This window comes from Hyaena hyaena, unplaced genomic scaffold (assembly GCF_003009895.1).
Source record: "Hyaena hyaena isolate Hyena2069 unplaced genomic scaffold, ASM300989v1 scaffold_182, whole genome shotgun sequence".
In the NCBI taxonomy this organism is placed as follows: domain Eukaryota; kingdom Metazoa; phylum Chordata; class Mammalia; order Carnivora; family Hyaenidae; genus Hyaena; species Hyaena hyaena.
In genome coordinates, this window is record NW_024080814.1 from 2,087,548 (window position 1) to 2,108,346 (window position 20,799).

General features: G+C 41.1%; 1 protein-coding gene across 4 annotated transcripts in view; it reads right to left on the bottom strand.

Moving 5' to 3' along the window:
* Positions 1 to 20,799, bottom strand: part of SSPN (sarcospan) — a 114,970-nt gene that overhangs the window by 40,633 nt on the left and 53,538 nt on the right. The window lies entirely within an intron of this gene.

A 20,799-nucleotide genomic window follows, 5' to 3' on the forward strand; every position in this document is an offset into this window, starting at 1 on the left:
GAGAGAAGTGGTCAAAAGGTTAGTGATAAAGAATAATCAAAGGGTTGTTAAGGATGCAACAAGGGAAATTCTTCCTTTATTTGACATGTCCTTTCCACTGAGAAAAATCACCAGTTCCAGCTCATCACATCGTTTAACAGAAATGAACAAGGTTTTTTGTTGTTGTTTTTTTTAGTATTCATAAATTAGAATGTCTCTGTTTTAAATAGGTTAAGCAATAACCTCTTCAGATATTTATATTACCAGGAAGAAAGGCAAAGTAGAAACAAAGTGTTTTCAGATACTCTCCTGGCTGCTCTTAGAACTCAAAACTAACAGAGAGTATAAAGTAGAAATTGCAGGACAATAGTTAATATATGGTTTGAGATTATTTTTGATCCTCTGGGGAAAATAACAAAATTAAGTTTAGTATCTCTATCTGTGCTGTGTCCCCAATTCCAATTTTTTGGGAAGTACTTATGCCTCAGAAGTTCAGCACTGGGAAGATAACTCTTTTTGTAACTAGTATCATTAGCAAAATGTCCTTAGGAAATACAGCTAAAAATATCTTTGTTTTAAGTTTATTTATTTTGAGAGAGAGAGAGAGAGAGCGAGCACACACAAGTGAGGGAGGGGCAGAGAGAAAGAGAGACAGAATCTCAAGTAGGTTCTGCACCATCAGCGCAGAGAGATGATAACTACCAGTGATTTCCTAATACACTGCACCTCTTTATCTGATGTTATTTATAATGATATCAAATTTTTCTATACATAACTTTGTCCATGTAATTTTGATGTTTTCACTGCATATGATCAAGAGGAAATAACTAAATGTATTTTAAATAAGAGTACAGGGAGAATGGTTGTGGTACATTCATACAATGCAAGACTACTTGACAATAAGAAGGAATGAACTATTCACTGTATCTTAGTTATACTTCAATTAAGGTCTTTTTTTTAAAAAAAAAAAAAAAAGAGGGAATGAACTATTATATAAGCAATGACCTGAATGAATTTCACTAGCAGTGTACTAAGAAAAAGAAACTAGATACAAAATAATACGTCTTGCTTAATTGCATTTATATAAAAAAAATTTTAAGTCAACTAATCTTTGGTTATTGACTTTAAAAAAAGATTATGGAGTTGGCAACAGAATATCCTCTAGGTCTATCCATGTTGTCACAAATGGCAAGATTTCATTCTGTTTTTTTGGCTGAGTCATATGATGGAATATATATATATATATATACCACATCTTCTTTATCCATTCATCTATCCATGGACACTTGGGTTGCTTCCATTATCTTAGCTATTGTAAATAATGCTGCAATAAACAGGGGTGCATATATCTGTTTGAATCAGTGTTTTCACTTTCTTTGGGTAGATACCCAGTAGTGGAATTACTAGATTATATGGTATTGCTATCTTTAATTTTTTGAGAAACCGTACTGTTTTCCACAGCGGCTGCACCAATTTACATTCCCACCAACAGTGCACAAGGGTGCCTTTTTCTCTACATCCTTGCCAACTTTTGTTATTTCTTGTCTTTTTTATAATAGCAATCCTAATAGGTGTTAAGGTGATAACTCACTGTGGTTTTGATTTGCATTTCCCTGATGATTAATGATGTTGAGCATCTTTTCATGGTTCTATTTGCCATTTCTGTGTGTCTTCTTTAGGAAAATGTCTATTCAGATCTTCCATCCTTTTTAAAATCAGATTGTTTCTTAGTATTTTGAGTAGTATAAGTTCTTTATACATTTTGGATATTAGACAGTTGGAGTTTTTAAAATTCAAATTATCTTATCAAACTCTCTTAATTTCTCTCCTGCCGTCTGGCTCATCTGTGTTAATTATTTATTGCTGCATAACAAATCACCCCAAAATTGAGTGATTTGAAACAACAATAATTATTTATTGCTTCATAGTTTCTGTGGGTCTAATATTAAAATACGAAACAGCAGTGGTGGTTTTTTCCCTCATATTATCTGGGGTCTCAGTTGGAAGCCTGGAAGACTGGGGCCTGGAATCATCAGAAGTTTTGACTGAGGCAGAAGGTTCCGCTTTCAAGGTGGCTCAGTCCTCCAGCAGGCGAGTTTTTTCCTCCCCGTGTGGCCTCTCCACCCATTGGCCTCTCCACAGGGCTGTCTGAATATCCTGACAACATGGTGGCTCGCTTCAACCAGAACGAGAGATTCAGAGACTGAGAGAACAAGGTACAAGCTACCCTCCTCATGACCCAGCCACGAAAGTCACGTAGTAACTCTTGAGTTACATTCTTTAGGAGAGAGTCACTAAGTCCAGCCCACACTCAAGGGGAGAAGAATTAAGAGCCTTCTATTAAAAGGAAGAGTATCAAAGTATCAAGTAGTATCAAAGACATATTTTAAAACCACCACAGTCTCCTTCTCAAGTTTCTCCATGGACTGTATTTCCTTTGCTGAACTCCTAACTGTTGGTATTCCTTTTCCTCTTTCTTCTTACACATTGCAGGGGTTCACTGAAGATTCTCAGATGTAAGGAGCTCAGACTTCTGTCCTTAGTTCTAGGTCTACAAATGTAAATACCTACTTACATCTCCATCTGAGTGTTCCAAAATTACCCCAACTCACTCCCTCCTTGAACTCCGCAGAGAATCAAGGAAGGTAAACACAAAATGTGCATAGACTCTAGTGGCAAGATGGTCATTGATTGCCTTTGCCAAGAGCAGTCCCATATAGTAGTTTCAAGATTTTGGTGAGTTTAAGAGTGGGAAGGTACGAAGGGGAAAAGCATATATAACGAAATCTACAGAAAAGCTTAGCTGTGAAGGGAGGGAAAAAGAAAAAGCTGTAGCTAAAGGGAAAATATAAAGTTGAGGAAAAGTTGGCCTCATTTTTTTGGATAATTGATCAGATAAGTTCCTCGAGGCAGGAGATTTAGTCAGATGAAAATTCCCTTCATAGGCTGAGATAGGAGGAAAGAATGTGGAACTGAAGAGAAAGCAGTTAAGTTTGCAGGGGTGGATAGAAGGCAGTTGAGAGAATTCAGGTTTTTTGGCCTCTTCCAGGATACAGATACAATGACTGGAATATCAAATATTCTTCTTCTAAATGATGTGGATTTTAGATAGAGAGCCATTCTACTTCGATGTCCTATCTCATAGCATATTTTACCACTATATCTAATTATAGGCACATTTTCATAAACCTACATTATTTTCTGAAAATTTTTCTCTAAAAGAATAAAACCATACTTTTCTGTAAATTACAAAAAAAAATAATGTCTGGAATGTGCATCTATATCCTAATGGGTTACAAAGTTCTCTCACATATTATCTCCTTAAATCTCATCAAAATCCTCTGATGTCAGAATTTCTTCAGTCATTAAGTGATTTGCTCAAGGCTATATTTTTTTTCTTCTCACTCTAAGGCCAGTGTTCATTCAATATATTTCAGCTGAATGACTTGGATTTTGTTAGATTTATTGATACACAAAAATTGTACAATTTTAATGTATATCTTGATGAGTTTTATTGCCTAAAGAAATCGAGTTAGTACCCTGATGTTAACATATGTCTTAAGCATACGTGTTGAGGGCTATGCTCCCAATTCCAATGTGTGGGTTTCCTCCCATACCACGAAGCAATTCTCTAACACCAGCGGGGTATTCTACATTTCAATCCAATTCTGACTCTATTTACCCAGAGAGCATTGATTCCAGAGGTTAAGGGCTCAGCCCCCCTAAGACGAAGACTGGCCCAACTTCTGATGTTGTTCCCTGTGCTTCTGACTTACTGGCTAAGAATAGAGGAACCCATGATCCTCTCCTTCGGTTTGATTAATTTGCTGGAGTGGCTGCAGAACTCAGGAAACTAGTTTATTCGCTAGATTACTGGCTTATTACAAATGATGTGAAAGGATACTAATCAACAACCAGATGAAGTGGTCACAGGGCAAGGTCCGTAACAAAGGAGCTTCTGTCCTCACAGAGCCTGGGGCCTGGCTCAGTGGCATGAAACGGCATTCCAGTCCACCAGTGAGGCCTATCCCTTTGGGTTTTTATGGAGGCTTCATTACATAGCCATCGCTGATTAATTCATTGATTATTGGTGATTGAGTCAACCCTGGATGGAGTCCCTCTCACCCCTGGAGGTCAGGGCGTGGACTGGAACTTCCAAACCTCTGATCACATGGCTGCTTCTCCTGGCAGCTTGTGCCCATCCTTAGGTTTAGTCCCAATATCGTCTCATTAACATAAAAAAGACACCTTCACCACTCTCGTTACTTAAAAAATTCTGAGAATTTTAGGAGCGTTGTGCCAGAAATGAGACGAAAACCAAGTATGTATTTCTTATAAATCACAATATCACGAGGGCACACAGAGCTTTGTACACAAAAATCCCCGCCAATCCCAGGGTAGCACGGATAGGTGCTGTCTAGAGTCTAGATCGTAAGCGCTATGAGGGGAGAAACCATGCTTTCCTTTTTTTTTTTTAAATTTTCAAGTAATCTCCACACCCAACATGGGGCTCGAAATCACAACCCTGAGATCAAGAGTCACACGTCCCATCCACTGAGCCGACCAGGCGCTCCATGCTTTCCCAATCATCATCAGTCTTATAGTACTTGGCACAGTGCATCGAACACTGTATGGTTTTAGTAAACATTTACAGATCCTAAATAATCATGCTGTTTACACACAATTCATCTAGATTCAGGTATTTCTGATATAAACAATATTCCTTTAAAATTCTAGAATTGCATATTTTTTTCACCCATTTTCAAGAGCTGTCTTTAGGAATCACTCAAATGGACATTCTGGGTGAATTATAATCAGGCTTTCTAAATAATAACGTTAAAAACACCACAAAGTCATTTAAAATATCCCATGTGTTGTAAGCAAACTCCGATTTTCATTCTGACCACCAATCTTCCTCCTTAGTTAGAATAACCGAGTCATTGTCTGACTCTCAGCCAGGCTGACATCTTTGATCCTTTTCAGAATATGCAGGTTTCTGTAGACTTATGATTCCCTGCATTTGGTTCCATATCCAGTCATCACCACCTTTAAAGACACCTTTGGCCATAAGACAAATCCATGTCGGCCATGTTCTCTTTCTCCAGCGGTTCTTCCACGAGTTTTCTCAACTTTATATAGCCCTGAACGCAAACACTGGACTCAGGCTGCCGGAATTCCAATCTCAGCTCTAACCCTTACCGTGTGACGAAAACATGAGAACCACTCCCCGGCAGGGATACGCAAGCAATACTTGTTCGGTTTTATCCTAGTCCTGCTGTATTTTCTTATTCACTTTTCCTTTCCTGCGCATCATCTCTCTTTGCAATTTCTCTTTGACAGGTCTGTCCTCGTGGTTTCCCCTCCCACGTTCTCCACAGAAGAGGAACCCCGCTGTCCTTCTCTTCCACTCACTGCCTGATGTCTCTCAAGGTTTTGCTACCAAATTAGTGCTTTGCTTCATGATAGAATTTTATTTTTCCTCACCACCACCCACTGTACTCTCACCCAACTCTGGAATTGGGACTTTTCCAGAATGATCCTTAGAGAAAGATGATTCAGCCCCCTCTCTTCTACTGCCTTAGAGCTAGCTCTATCTGAACACTGACCCCACCCACTACTTCAACGAATGGACTGTACCCAGATGCTAGCTGACACTCACGCCAGCCAATCAGAAAAGGGCTGCCATTTTATTTCTAATCTTGTGCTATGTGCCTTGTGAAGGTAACATCAGATTAAGAAGGAAACTCACAGTTGACTTCCCCCAGTGATTTCAAATTATTTCACAGAAGCTACTGAATTGCTGGCACTTCGGAAACAATATTTTGATAATCTAACATTAAATGAGATGAGTTAAATCACGATAGAAAAAAAGTTTACACCTTCCAAATGTTCTACTCCCTGTAAGATCATCGTATGGTGGATGACACTGGTTTTGATGGCCTAAACTCCCTTTTGATGTTGGCGAATGGCCCCTCACCCACCCCAATATGGTCTTGCGGGACTTCTGCCCATTCGCTGACCACAGGAATTGGCCTCTGGCCCTGGTCTAACCAATCATACTACCTTTGCTCCTTTGCTCCTACCCTGGTTTTAAGGGTCAGGAAAATGAAAGACTACAGCAAAACAGAGTCTGTAAGTATACTTCCAGGAAGCATGAGACAAGGATGCTGAGGTGGGGCGTGTCCCCCCCCCCCCCCCCCCCCCCCCCCCCCCCCCCCCCGCCATCTGTTTTTGGAATGGAGGCCGTCAGTGTATCTTTCACACAACTTGGAGGGAATCTTTCTATAACAGGGAAGAACAAGGCCAATGAGCAAGGAGAAAGAAACAGAGGTGAGAGAAGAGGGAGACAAAGAATTCGACAACATTCTCTGAGCCTCAGAAAACAACTGTGCCGGAAGCAAGCTCCCTGAGTGTCCTAAGGCAGAGATTGTCTTGTTTGCTACTGCACCACCAATTCCTGGCATGTACTAGGTGCTCAGTCGGTGTCTGTTGAATGGCTAAATAAATAAACAAGTCAAAAGATATGCCTTTTGTTTAAGGGAGTTATTTCTATCCCTTGAAATTGAAGGCATCCTAACTAATGCACCCACCCAGGTGAGCTTCAGCATTGCCCATGAGCACCTCATCTCTGCAATAACAGACCTACCGTAGTGTAAGAAAACCATACAGAAATGACAAGTGAGTAGTGAGTTCGTTTCCAAAAAGACAGGAATGTTAAAATAACACATTTTTCCCCCTGTCAAATTGTGTAGGAAAGTATCAAGCCGTTGTAGGGTAGGATAGACATTTTATAGTGTCTATTTACAACACTTTCACAATTTGGCATGTGGGGAAATGCCAAGTACTATTTTATAACCTGCACCACCTTTAGCTTCTTCGTACAAATAAAGCAACGTGCTCAATTAGTTAATTATACTGCAACTTTTGTTGCTCTTTAATTAGTCTAAATCTTAAAATTCAGTAGTATGTTACCAGATGCTTGCATGCTGGTGTTTAGTCCAGAAGGAAGGTCAGAATCACCTGAAGAGTATTTACGACATGTTTTTCTTGTTCCCCACATGCCTGATTTAGTTATATTTGGGATGGACTCTAGGCATTTCATATGTGTGGGATGTACCCTCATGCTTAAGTCTCCCTCTATAAACCTGTCCAGGACACACCCAGGCTAAGCTGAACGCCCTTGCCATCCCTTAAGGCAATTCCCTTCGCAAAGGCTAACTGGAACTATACCATTTTATTTCTTCTTGGTGCCTCTTTCTCAGTAGTTGAGCTGCCTGTACAACATTCATTCTTGCATTCATTCCACAAACATTTATTGAGTTTCTAAAATTGTCAAGCAACCCAGTAGGCAGGATGGTAAAAAGGCAGGGTCCTGCCATCAAGGAGCTCACATTCAACTGGAGAGGAACACGTCACCAGAAAGGTATAACAAAGCGTTCCACGTGTGAGCAGGGAATTGTGTGTCAGGTGTAGCAAGGCCCAAAGGGCAGAGTGACTACTCCCGTGTGTCACAATCTAAGGCACACAGACTGTGTAGTTGGGAAATGTGGGGCATAGCAGAGTGACCATTCATGCCTTGTGGTTATTTACCCGCGCGGTAACTCTGAAATGTATCAGGTTGGACCTGTTGGTCCACGAAGTCCTGTCACTCAGCCAGCCAGCAACTCCTTCCCTGCACTGAGGTCTCGGAGACTCTCTCTCCTAGTTTCACTCTTTTGCTCCTCTGCCCCAGGGTAGTAAGGGTATCATCAGACCAGGACAAGGTTTTTGGGGCTGGGGGGGGTAACTGACTGACTATATACCCAACTATATTGCTGGTCCTGGAGGAGAGCCCTCCCTCAGCTCCCCTGAACACCAAGAACCAAGGGCATGCTGGAGGTCATGACTCCCATGCCTGTCGATCATTTGCAACTTTCTTCAACATCCATTTTTCACTTAGTCATATTTTTTGTCCATAGACCATCTGCAATAAACATTTAATACATCACATAAGTGGTGAGAAAGAGCATTTTTAAATATCATGTATTATTTTTAAATTCAGGCATTATTTTAAGTCTTGTTCCTAAAAGCCCAAGCAATTCATATTTCAAATCAAAATAATTTTATCTTTTTTGTACCTGCTGTTCAGCGAAAGTAGAGGAAGCAACTCAAGAGAAGAAAAGGGAGAGAATGTGAAACATTTATCAAAGCAAGTTGTCTGGGGTTTAATAAGAATGAAACTGGCACCTGGAAGAAACTCATCAAAATGTTCCAAGGAATTCCTTTGGGGGCAGCGGGACATACCTGATATTTGCCCCATCTTATTTTTCTGTTGTTTTTTAATGGACACATCACATTATGATATCACCAACCGAACAACAAACACAAATTAAAAAAAAAAAAAAGAAATCTTTAGTTTTTAAAAGAAGCTCACTTCTGTTGTTATACAGGCACATTTCATTTTTGCTCTCTTCCTCTTTCTGAGATAAAATTTTTCCATTTGTTTACTAATATTTATAATAATTCTTCTGTGGATGCCCATCTAGAAGGAAAACAAACTATGCCAGTAAATGTTCTACATTTTGACCATTGATGGTCTTTGGTCCAGTCTCCAGTTTATATTCCCTTGCAAAGTCTGGGAATAGCTGACCTGTCACTATTCTCCAGCATCCAAAGGGACAGTTCACAGCCCTGGTCACAGGTCAGATGTTTGCTCTGTAAACACAAGGTTTACTCTGTGTAAAGGTCTGTCTCAAGCCCATCCTCTCTGTGAAGATTTTCTTCCCTCTCCATGCCATTCAACTATGTCTTTTTTGAATTTCTACAGCGTTATATGTATTAGGTAGTTATGTAAGTTATTATTCATATTACCCTACAGTCTGTATTTGCTTTACATGACCGTCTTCACTTACAAAGCATTATTGGTTAGCTACTGTGTGCTAAGAACTATATTAAAAAAATTTTTTTAATGTTTTATTTATTTCTAGGAGAGAGAGAGAGACAGTGTGAGCAGGGGAGGGTCAGAGAGAGAGGGAGTCACAGACTGAAACAGGCTCCAGGCTCTGAGCTGGCAGTCAGCACAGAGCCCGACGCGGGGCTCCAACCCACGAACCGTGAGATCATGACCTGAACGAAAGTCGGACGCTTAACCGACTAAGCCACCCAGGCGCCCCAAGAACTATATTAGCACTAAAGAAAGAACAAGATGGGTTACAGACTAGAGTGTAATAAATAACAGCAAATTAAAAATACGCACATTGCTCTGCAAAACCAGAGAGGGGACACCTTACTCTTTGCTCATGTGGATTGTTTTTTGCAGGCTGTGGAGCAGCAATCTCCCTATGCCCCCCCCCCCCCACTCCTTGACTACCACCGTCAAGAAGTTGCCATGGGCTGATTAGAAGGACAAGCTTGTTTGCTCCTCGTCTCCTCAAGATTTCATTCACAAGTGAAGGTAGCAGGCTGAGTTGGAGGCTGTTTCTTTGGGAAGCTCATGGCCCCCTCATGCTCTCATCTGATAACAGGTTCCTTTATTCCAGTTTCTTCCTTCCACATGGTCACCTAGAATACAGTATAATTTGGGGTAGTGACCAGCAGTTGTGATGAGGCCCTGGATGGGTGGCTAGCCTGGGCTTTGTGATCCAGCTCAGAATCACATTGGAGCCTATGATGGTGTCTGGGTCCAAAGTCCTGCTAGCAACTAACCACCATATGCATTCATATCCCTTAGGAAACTCATGAGGAAGGGTGGCTGTGATTTGGAACAGATCTACGTATTCTGAGCACCCCTCTCATAATATTATCAACATCTTCCCCAATTTCTAACTTTGGCCATTTAGGATAGAGATTGGGTCTTAAATTTATTTTATAGTCTCCTAAACAACAAACACACAATTAGATACTTAGTGGATACTCAATTTTTAGAAAATGACAACTCAGTAGATGCAGAAATTCTCTCTGGACCAGATGTTCATATACTAATTGAATTTAGTTTCAATAATAAGATGCTACTAAAATGGGGCACTTCGCTGGCTCAATCAGTTAAGCACCCAACTCTTGACTTCAGCTCAGGTCATGATCCTGGGGTCATGGGATCGAGACCCTTGATTGAGAGATTCTCTCTCTCTCTCTTTCCCTCTGCCCCTCTTCCCCTGCTCCCATATACTCCCTCTCTCTCTAAAAGTAAACAAATAAAATATTTTTGAAAAAAACAAGATACTGCTAAGCTAATTTTTTTAAAAGGAAGTTTTGTGGGGAAAAATAGATAGGTATAATATACTAAGGTAAAGGTAAAATTTCTGAAAGTATAAGGGGTTATAATCAGTTAGCGGTTCTGATTCCCACCTGTGTATTAGAATCACCCACACTGTTCTTTTTAAACACCTATGACCTAGACCTTTCTCTAGAGATTCTAATTCAGGAAGTGGATTAGGCATACAGCATTGGTACTTTTCAAAGGCTCTTTAGATGATCTTGATACGTGGTTAGGAATGTAAGCAGTTGTCTCAAATTAAAAAAAAAAAAAATGAAGTCCAGGCACCAACTAATGCATCTGAACTATCTCTGGTCCTTCACCCTTGTCAATTAAGAGTTAAACTTTTACTTAGTAAAGCTATAGTTGCTCAAACATTTGGAACTTTTAATTGAGAAGTTCCATCAAAGATGTTTTAAAAACCAATCAACATAATTATCCTTATTGCTTAATCGTTGTGTAAACCTAGCCTGTTATTTTTAGTTTGTCAAAGATTTATCACTAACTTAGGAGAGAAATTTAGAGTCAGAGGTAATCACCTCATCCCTCCACTCCTGTATTGAGCTTCCCATAGTGAATACTCAGTAAGCCCCTCTTGAATGAGTGAGTGAATGAATGATTCCACTTCCTCATTTTTACAGATCGGGTCACTTGCCTGCGGTCTCATTCTTCATTGATGGCCTGATGGCCTTCTTGGGATTCGAAACCAGGTTAACTCACTCTTTGTACTTGAATCCTCCCACCCTGCCATGTGCTTTACTCAACTCCAAACAGCTGTTGTTTGGAGACTGCTAACAGCCACCATATAGAACATTAAAAATAATGTAGCAACACAGGGTTTAAAAACAATTCTTAAAAAATAATTAATAAAAATACTGGCTGCAACAGCAACACTATGTGAGTGGGATGCCTTCCAAAGTGGCTGCTTTGAAAGGGACACAATTATTTCTACATATAAGTTCTGGTTTCTTAAAACTCAGATTTCATAACTGAAAATTTCTTAAAAGTCAAAGAAAACTTTGATTTCGTAGTTCTTGCACAGTGTTACTCTCCACTCAGAGGTGTTTCAATGAGAGGCATTAATGAGCCAGGTTTAGTTTACTTTGTATTTTCCTTCAGGCCATTATCTCACTGGACAAGTTTGGCTCTGATCATCCTACAGAGCAAAAGAAAAAAAGTAACTAAACTTTGATCTGTCATTGCAGTCTCTGTTGTCACAATCATATATGTTGAGATAAGACGGCCAGATCACCTCCCTAATTGCCTTTTGGAAACCTGTAGAACTAAGAGAAATTGTGGTTTTAGAACACATTCTTACCACACCTCCCTTTTAAGCCACCATCGAGGGAAAATATTATAACAATAAGACAGAGTATGGGGGCTACCATTGTTATTGATCTCCTTTCCACAGTGTAGGACTTTGGTCCTAAATAATAATTTTGTTTTACAACATAATTTGCGCTGCTATCTTGTCTTCAGGAGGAAGATAACGCAGAATTCAGGTTAACAAAGAAGTGGATAAAATGAGTTTTCCAAACCATATTGAGAACAGTTTCTTCGGATACAGGAACAAAAAACATAAGAACAACAAAACCAAGTACCAAACTCTAAGAAAGGAAAAAGATTTTCACAGAGAGCACAGTTTTTCTTTCTTTCTTTTTTTTTTTACAAATAGTTTCTTGTCAAATTAGTTTCCACATAACACCCAGTGCTCATCCCCACAAGTGCCCTCCTCCATGCCCCTCCCCCCCTCCCCCCCACATCCATCAGTTCTCAGTTTTTGTCAGCGTTCAAGAGTCTCTCATGGTTTGCCTCTCTCCCTTTCCCCCACCATTTCCGCCCTTCTTCTCCCCCTTGTTCCTCCGTCAAGTTCCTCCTAATCCTCCTATACATGCAAACATACGATATTTGTCCTTCTCTGCCTGACTTACTTCGCTCAGCATAACACCCTCAAGGTCCATCCAGGTTGCTACACAGGGCCAGACTTCATTCATTCTCATTGCCATGTAGTATTCCACGGTATAGATAAACCACATCTTCTTGATCCATTCGAGAGCACAGTTTTTCTTTTTGATATGACCAAACTGATAAAGAAAATAGATCCCCTTTAAACAAAAGTAAAACTCGTCTGAGATACCGTGCAGTGTCAGAAAATCATTCTGCTTTCTGTGAAGCTTGTTCCTTGCCCTGGAACAATATGGTGCTTCCCTGGATCACAGCCATGCTGGCGAGCATTATCGTGGGTGCATCTCAATGAACCGGTAGCCAGTAGGGGTTGCTTCCCCCTTGGAGATGTTTAGTTCTTCCCTTCCAGAGCTATAAACCCTGCTACATAGCCCTCACTTTTACCCTCTGTATGCTCAATTCCTGCAAACAAGACTTGGTCCATGTCTTAGCCTGGAGCTGAGCCCAACTCTTGTTGAGTCCCTCACCATGTGCCGGATGCGGTATGATTCTTGAGAAGATGAAAAGACAAAAATCTGATGTCCTCTCCATTCCTCTCGAAAGATCTCAAGGCACCCTTCAAGTTTGTGCGTATCTTAAAATAATGTTTCTTTCACTCCAGACTATATCTCTGGACCGAAAATGCTTACTTATTAAGCTGTGAACAGTTAAGCTAAATTTTAGATTGATTGGGGGTTGGGGGGATATGCTGTGTACCCAGAAAGCCTGGGGAACAGTTAGGTGAGAAAAAAATTTGAGTTTCTTAAATTTAGTGGTTGAGTTTACATTTTGTAGGATGAGATTATGTCCGTGAGGTACAAATGGTGGGGCTTTGGGGGCTGGTGTGGGAGGTGAAGTAAAAAGTCCCTTCCTTTGTTGTTGCCTCTGACTAGGTTCTGCAAGCGCCCTAGTGTCTAAAGGTGTCGGGACACTTTGTTCGACGTGACAAGAAAAGAAATTTTGCCGCTACGGGCACAGTTGTGTGGATGAATATTCAGCACCTCCAACTCAGATTCACGGCTAATGATCTAGATTCTGCGTCTTCAAGGGCCAATTGTGCGGCCTCCTTCTTGCCTTGCTGCCTTTCTTTTTTAGCAGTTTCATTATTTGTTCACACCTCCAGGAGAAGAAGTGGGGAAAGAAGATGAAACAGAAATTCGCCAACTTTTTTCAACGACATCCTTAATCTTGCCAAGTTCTCTGGTTGCAAGCAGGCTGTGGGAGAGCTGGGAGAAGGCTTCTGCTGTGCCGTCAGAAACGTGGCCTCACCCCAGGACAGACCGTGTCCTCGGCAAGGCAGCCTCAGTGGATATTTCACTACGGCACTGCAAAAAAAAAAAAATCACAAAATAATAAAAGCCTCACTAAAGTCAGAATCCAACTCATCTGAAAATTTCAATCACCCAAGAGCTAAGCATGAATACAGACTGCAACACCGTGTGTGTGTGTGTGTGTGTGTGTGTGTGTGTGTGTGTTGTCAAGATCACACAGAGGGCACACCTAGATTGGGGCTGTTGCCTTCTTCAACAGGTAGTCTTAAACCAAGAAAGACGAAATTTAGTCTGCTTGTTCTTGATGACTTTCATAAAGTTTGCTGGCGCCATTTTGTAGGATGTCTTAGAACCATTTAGAACTGGGGCCATATGGTAATGCCAGTATTTCTGACACCATATGGGTGCAGTCATAAGAAATTGAAAAAACGCCCATGTGGAAGACGTTTTTTGTTTACTGGTGACGGTTTAAGGAACATTGTGAAGTAGAGGAGATTTCTCTTGACATGGGGTCTGCCTCGCTTTTGAATCTCCTCTGGTTTGCTGGTCCCATGTCACCTGCCTCCACTCCCCATGCCACAGCGCCTGGCTCCTGTCCCCCAGAAAAATGAGAGATGGCAACCCAGCAGCGTGAGTGAAATCCAGTCCACATGTCTTCCACCCCTTTCCATTGCCCCCAGTATAAAAGTGCAAACCCGGGGCGCCCGGGTGGCTTAGTCGGTTAAGCGCCCGACTTTCGCTTAGGTCATGATCTCACGGTTCGTGGGTTCGAGCCCCGCGTCAGGCTCTGTGCTGACTGCCAGCTCAGAGCCTGGAGCCTATTTCGGAGTCTGTGTCTCCCTCTCTCTCTGACCCTCCCCTGCTCACACTGTCTCTCTCTCTCCTAGAAATAAATAAAAATATAAAAAAAAATAAAAAAAATAAAAAATATATATTAAAAAAAAAAAAGTGCAAACCCTCAGCATGACTCTCGGCTGGCCCGTCCACCCTCACCCTCTCCTCTCTGTCCAGTCTCCAGTCACACTAGGGTCCTGTCCTTCCTCAAGCACTGCTTCCTTCTTCTTTTAAGACATTTATAAAGAGCAAGCTGGTACATTTATTTATTTATTTATTTTAATGTTTATGTGTTTTTGAGAGAGAGACACAGAGTGTGGGTAGGGAAGAGGCAGAGAGAGAGGGAGACAGAATTGGAAGCAGGTTCCAGGCTCTGAGCTGTCAGCACAGAGCCAACGACCTGAGCTGAAGGTAGATGCTCAACCGACGGAGCCACCCAGGGGCCCCAAGCACTGCCTCCTTCTTGCTGCAGGGCTTTTGAGCAAACATTCTGTTCTCTGTACCCAGACCACTCTTTCCCCCACTGCCCAGCTATCTCCCAGGAAGCCTGTGTTGGCCTCCTGGCCTTGGTCAGCTCTGCCCCTCAAGCCCTTTCCCAGAGCACCTGTACTGCTCCTTTAGAGGCCCCCATGCCTTTGCTGCCTCTCCATGTGATGTCGCATTCCCTCCTTGCTATAAGCCAGTGTGTCTGTGAGCTCTTGACATAGACATGTTTATTGCTGCATCCGCAGCACAGAGCCGGGCCCACAGCAAAAGCCAAATAAACATTTGATGATTGAATGAGTCAATGAATTCATCTAGCCCAGATATCTACACTACTACCACATCTTTGGAGAATCTAGTATCTTTAATCTCGTAACAAGGCTTTCAGGTTTTTACCCCAGACCCACTGTTCCTACTGAAGGAGCAGACCAGAGGCCACCTTAGCTGGAGAAGAGACTGGGGCAGATGCTGTGAACTCAGGGCGCATCTGAGCTTCTTGTGTTTGAGCAGCTGAGACGTTTGCCTACATCTGAGCCAGATGACTCTGTTCCTTTTTTCTCTCCTCTCTCCCTAACCCCTCCCATATTTCTGTCCGCAAAATTTCAACTGAGGAATTCATAATTTTTTAAGTTTACTTATTTGAGAGAGACAGAAACAACATCTATGGGGAAGAGGCAGAGAGAGAGAGGAAAAGAAGGAGAATCCCAAGCAAGCTCTGTGCTGGCAGTGACGTGAGGCTCGAACCCACAAAACCATGAGATCATGACCTGAGACAAAACCAAGAGTTGGATGCTTAACTGACTGAGCCACCCGGGTGCCCCTCAGCTGAGGAATTAGAATCCATTTGTACCATGTTCATTAATTTGCTTTCCTTCCACACTCCTCCCACTTAAGCTGGATTTCACCCTATACCTGAGCAGTCATTATTCTGCCAGCCAAGCAAAGAGAGCCCTTCTTAATTTGCCCCATTCTGTCCTTGAGGATTTCATCCTTATCATGGCTGCTAACACTTAGATAACACTTAACATATACGAAGCACACATGTACTTGCACACATGCACACATATTTAACCTTTACCACAACAATATTAGAAAGGTATTGTTATTTCTTAAAATTTTTTTATAGTTTTTATTTATGTTTGAGACAGAGAGAGACAGAGCACGAGTGGGGGAGGAGCAGCGAGAGAGGGAGACACAGATTCTGAAACAGGCTCCAGGCTCTGAGAGCCAACCAGCACAAAGCCCGATGCAGGGCTTGAACCCACGAACTGCGAGATCATGACCTGAGCCGAAGTCAGACACTTAACCGACTGAGCCACCCAGGTGCCCCTATTATTTCTATGCTATAGATGAGGAAACTGAGGCACAGGAAAGTAAAGCTACTTGCCCAAAGTTACCAGCTAGAGACAGGGTTTAAACCCATGTATCTGGCTCCACTGTCCATGCTCTTAACTACCACACTTTGTTGTTTCTCATGTATTAGAGATGTCTGTTATTGCCCTGACCACACCATTTTCCGCAGGAGCTCTCATAGAGCCTACTAAGTGAACATCAAAGGCTGTGACCTTGCATTTCATGACCTCAAATAATTAAACACCTACTAAGTAGCTGGCCTGGGATATTTGATCCATAAGTCAGCCAGTGAACTAAGACTTGGGGTCTTTCTATAATTATAATTTAGACCAGTCGGATTCTTCTCTGGAAAGCCTGGAATTGAGAAATGAGCAACAAGACCTGTCACTAGTGCATGTCAGACCTGCCCTCCCCTGCTATACGGGATATATATAGAATTGGATGTCACCACGTCAGGTCTTGTGCAAGAGGAGTAAGGAGAAAGCTGGCTGAAGCAGAAGAACACAGTGGATAGCCAGGGAGACCATGTGGCACTTCGGATTTGGAGAAGCTACTGACTGCCAGCTCTTAATCTTTCCAGTTCCCAGATTTTGGGATTTCTGTTTCTTATGACCCAAAGATTTATGACTAGAACCCACTGCCTCAAGACTTATGGCCCCTAAGGATCCCAGTCAGCTCTTCCAGGTGAGAAGAGGAGAAGAAAACAGGGGCTCCTGGATAAGAAGGGAAGCTACAGGTGGTGCAGCATGGATTTAAGTCATATGTGATGCCTAGGAAGCTTCTATCACTTTCACAGCCCCTCCTCCAGGATGACCCCAGCTGTCTGCTGGGCACCATGGCTGCTCAAGGCAGAGCACCTGTAAAGGTTGAGCATGGAGACAAACGTATCCAAGAGTATGGCCTTTATCTGAGTTTCTAGAACCATGTACTAACCAATCACATATGCCAGGGTTTCATGAGCATGGGCTGGAATAGCAAGCCACTTAAAAGTAAAATCTGGATTCTGTAGTTCTCAGAGATTCACTGAGAGACAGGAACAATACTAATGTGATGATGACATTAAAATAATGCTTTCTGCTTCACAAAGCCCTTTTACTTAAATTACCTCATTGGATCCCGTCACAACCCCATATCCATTCAGTCACTGAGCTTTGCCAGTTTTACATTTTGAACTTAAAACAACATTCTATTTCCCCCAGTTCTTGTATTCTCGTTCTTTTAAGGATAAAATCCAACATGAATAGCTTTGCAAAGTCACACTAAGAAATTTGGACTTTATTCTCAAGGTAATAAAAAGCTACGGGCAAGATTTGAGCAGGCAAGAAAGGTGTTTAGAGTCATATTTTGAAGAAAGACACCGCCTGCTTATGGTGTGGATAATAGACTGATGGAGGGAAAGAATGGAGGCGAGGACATCAGGAAGGAGGCTGCTATAAGAATCCAGCAGAGAGATGACGGAGGCTTGAACAAGGCAGTAGAACTGGGGATAAGGACAGAAAGAAAATAACGCCCACTTATCTGACCTAACCAACTTGGGGGTTGAGTGTTTCCATGATAGGGGATAAAGTAGCTACTTCCAAAGAATATCTAGATCATTCAACCTCAACTATTTTTGGAGGAATATCTGCTTTTAATTTGCACAAAGCACCCAAAAACACAAGAATGAAGCAATAAAGATTTTTGATAATGGGTGTGCCTGGGTGGCTTAGTCGGTTGAGCGTCCGACTTTCGCCTGGGTCATGATCTCGCCGTTCGTGGGTTCGAGCCCCGCGTCGGGCTCTGTGCTGACTGCCAGCTCAGAGCCTGGAGCCTGTTTCAGTCTGTGACTCCCTCTCTCTCTCTGACCCTCCCCTGCTCACGCTGTCTCTCTCTCTCTCCTAGAAATAAATTTAAAAAAACATTAAAAAAAAAGATTTTTGATAATGAAGATACTGAGTTGCTCAGCTTCCGATTGCACGAGGAAAGGGACGTAGCCAGATCCAGGACGTTGGCTTTAAATATACTGCTTGAACATCTTTGTCTAGAGTTTGTCTTCATTTCAGGATTAAATTTAGCAGAACTCTGAGGCAAATATGAGAATTTAGAGAGCCTTATAAAAGGGATAGGCCCATCATTCATAGTCTCACTTTCATTTATTACCAAATGTGATTCACATAACCCAATATTCTATGGCCAATCTAATGATTATGAATCTTCTATCTATAAAAAGATCGAAAGACAGAGAGACTGAATAAATCATTTCATTAGAACAATTCAGGATACCTGACTGCAGAGAAAGAAAGAAACCAAAACGAAAAGAATTTCTACACCTGAAATATATTTTATAATTTAAGAAATTCAGAATACATTTTTATGCTCAGAAATTGATTCACTTCAAAAAGCCATGAATTTACAGCTTTTGTAATTTTTTAATTTTAAGAAATAAGCTCTGTGATTTATGTCAAATTGTATTTCCCATAATAGTTCAAGCAAACTGCATCTTTGGAATTTGGTAAGTCTGAGGCATTACCTTTCTGTATAGTTCTCTAAGACTGTGGCTGGCTATGCTACTTACAAATATGACTGTTATTACTGCTTTAAAAAATTAAAATTCCCATAAAGACCACAAAAAAAAATGGTAAGCGAAAGAAAAGACAAGCCATAGACTGGGAAAAAATGTTTACAAATCACATACTGATAAAAGGCTTGTGCCCAGAATATACTCAGTCTGTTGAGCATCCAATTTTGGATCAGGTTGTGATCTCCTGGTTGGTGAGTTCAAGCCCCGCATCCGGTTCTGTGCTAACAGCTCAGCTTCAGATTCTGTGTCTCCCGCTCTCTCTGCCCCTCTCCCACTCACATTCTGTCTCTCAAAAATGAATAAATGTTAAACAACATTGTTTTTAAAAATAATAAAAATAAGTGGGTAAAAGATTTGGATAGATACATGACAAAAGAAGGTATATGGATGGCAAATAAGCACCTATAAGTACAATAAGTATAAGAAGTAAATAAGTAGGGGCACCTGGGTGGTTTAGTCGGTTAAGCATCCAGCTCTTGATTTTGGCTCAGGTCATGATCTCGTGTTTCATGAGACTGAGCCCTGGGTCGAGCTTTACACTCACGGCGGGCAGCTTGCTTGGAATTCTCTCTCCCTTTCTCTCTGCTCCTCTCCTCTTTGCTCTCTCTCTCTATCTCTCTCAAAATAAATAAATATTTTTTTTAAAAAAAGTAAATAAGTACAATACCATTAGTCCTTTGGGAAATAAATTCATCAAATAATTAAGTAATTATAATCCATTGATTAAGTAACTAAAATTAATCTTATTAATTTAAACTAGCAAATTACAACCACAATGAGCTACCATTACATACGCATTAAAATGGCTAAAATTCAAGAAACTGAGCATTCCAAGTGATGGTGAGAATGTGGAGGATCTGGAACTCTCACCCACTGCTCATAGGCATCAAAAATAGCAGCAGCACAAGATAGTACAAGTTTCTTGAAAAGTTAAATATAAACCTGCCATACGACCCAGCCCAAAAGAAATGAAAGCCTATATTGACACAAAGGCATGTATGCAAATGTTCCTAGCAACTTTATTTGTAATAGCCTTGAAGTGGAAAGCACCACATGACAGAACTGCAAAATAGTTATTCCGTGAGAAAAAAAGCCAGACAGAAAAAGCACAGATGGTGCTATGAAATCCTAGAAAATGCAAACTAATCGAGAGCGGGAGAAGGCAGACCAGTGGTTTCCTGGAGATGGTGGGCGAGATGGGGAGAGGCAGAAGGAATGGATTACAAAGGGACAGAAAAAAATTTTGGAGGCTGATGAATTTGTTATCTTGATTGTGGTGATGATTTCATGGGTGTACACATATGGCAAACTTATTAAACTATACACTATAAGTATGGCAAATTGTTATATGTCAATCACACCTCAATAAAGCTGTTAAAAAATGGGGAAAAATAAGTAGATGTGGTCAGTATTTGTAGTTTAAGTGGAGCCTGAAGAACAATCAATATTTAACCAAGATGGCATTTAAAGATCAGATGTGTATAATAAGGTAGTGATGATGCCCTGAAAGTGTGAATTTGACCTTCAACTAGATTTTTCATGGCTACCGCAAGGAAGTTCCCTGATTTATTTTTACTTCACCTTTACTAGGTTGTAAACAAGGTGAATTTATTTTCTTGGTGACGAATGAAAGCCGGGCCATTTCCTCCCTAGGATGCTTTTAACCATGAGAGCCTGTCCATGTTCTAGAATGTTCCACTAAAAGAAATTTGTGAACTTAATACAGAAATCACATGAATCGCATATTTCATTTGAGTTTTTGAGATGGCTGCAATGAACTTTTCCTTGCCTACCATAAATCTCCATTTCTTCATTCATCCTTGAAGACACCATTTAAGTTTAATCATCCCCCTACGAGAGCCACAGTCAATAAAATAATGAAAAGAAATAAGAAAAATAATCAGGACAATATATTTTAATGTACTGAAATTTTGCTTACAAATCTCCTGAAACATAAAATTTGAAGACACAATAGCTAGTCCATCAATCCTTTCCCTTAGAGAAATACCACAGGCTTCTGACATAATGATTGAGCATATAATTTCTATGTCCTCCTTCTCAAGACCCAACCAAAATGGGCATAAAGGAGTAAAAAGAGAAGAAGAAGAAGAAGAAGAAGAAGAAGAAGAAGAAGAAGAAGAAGA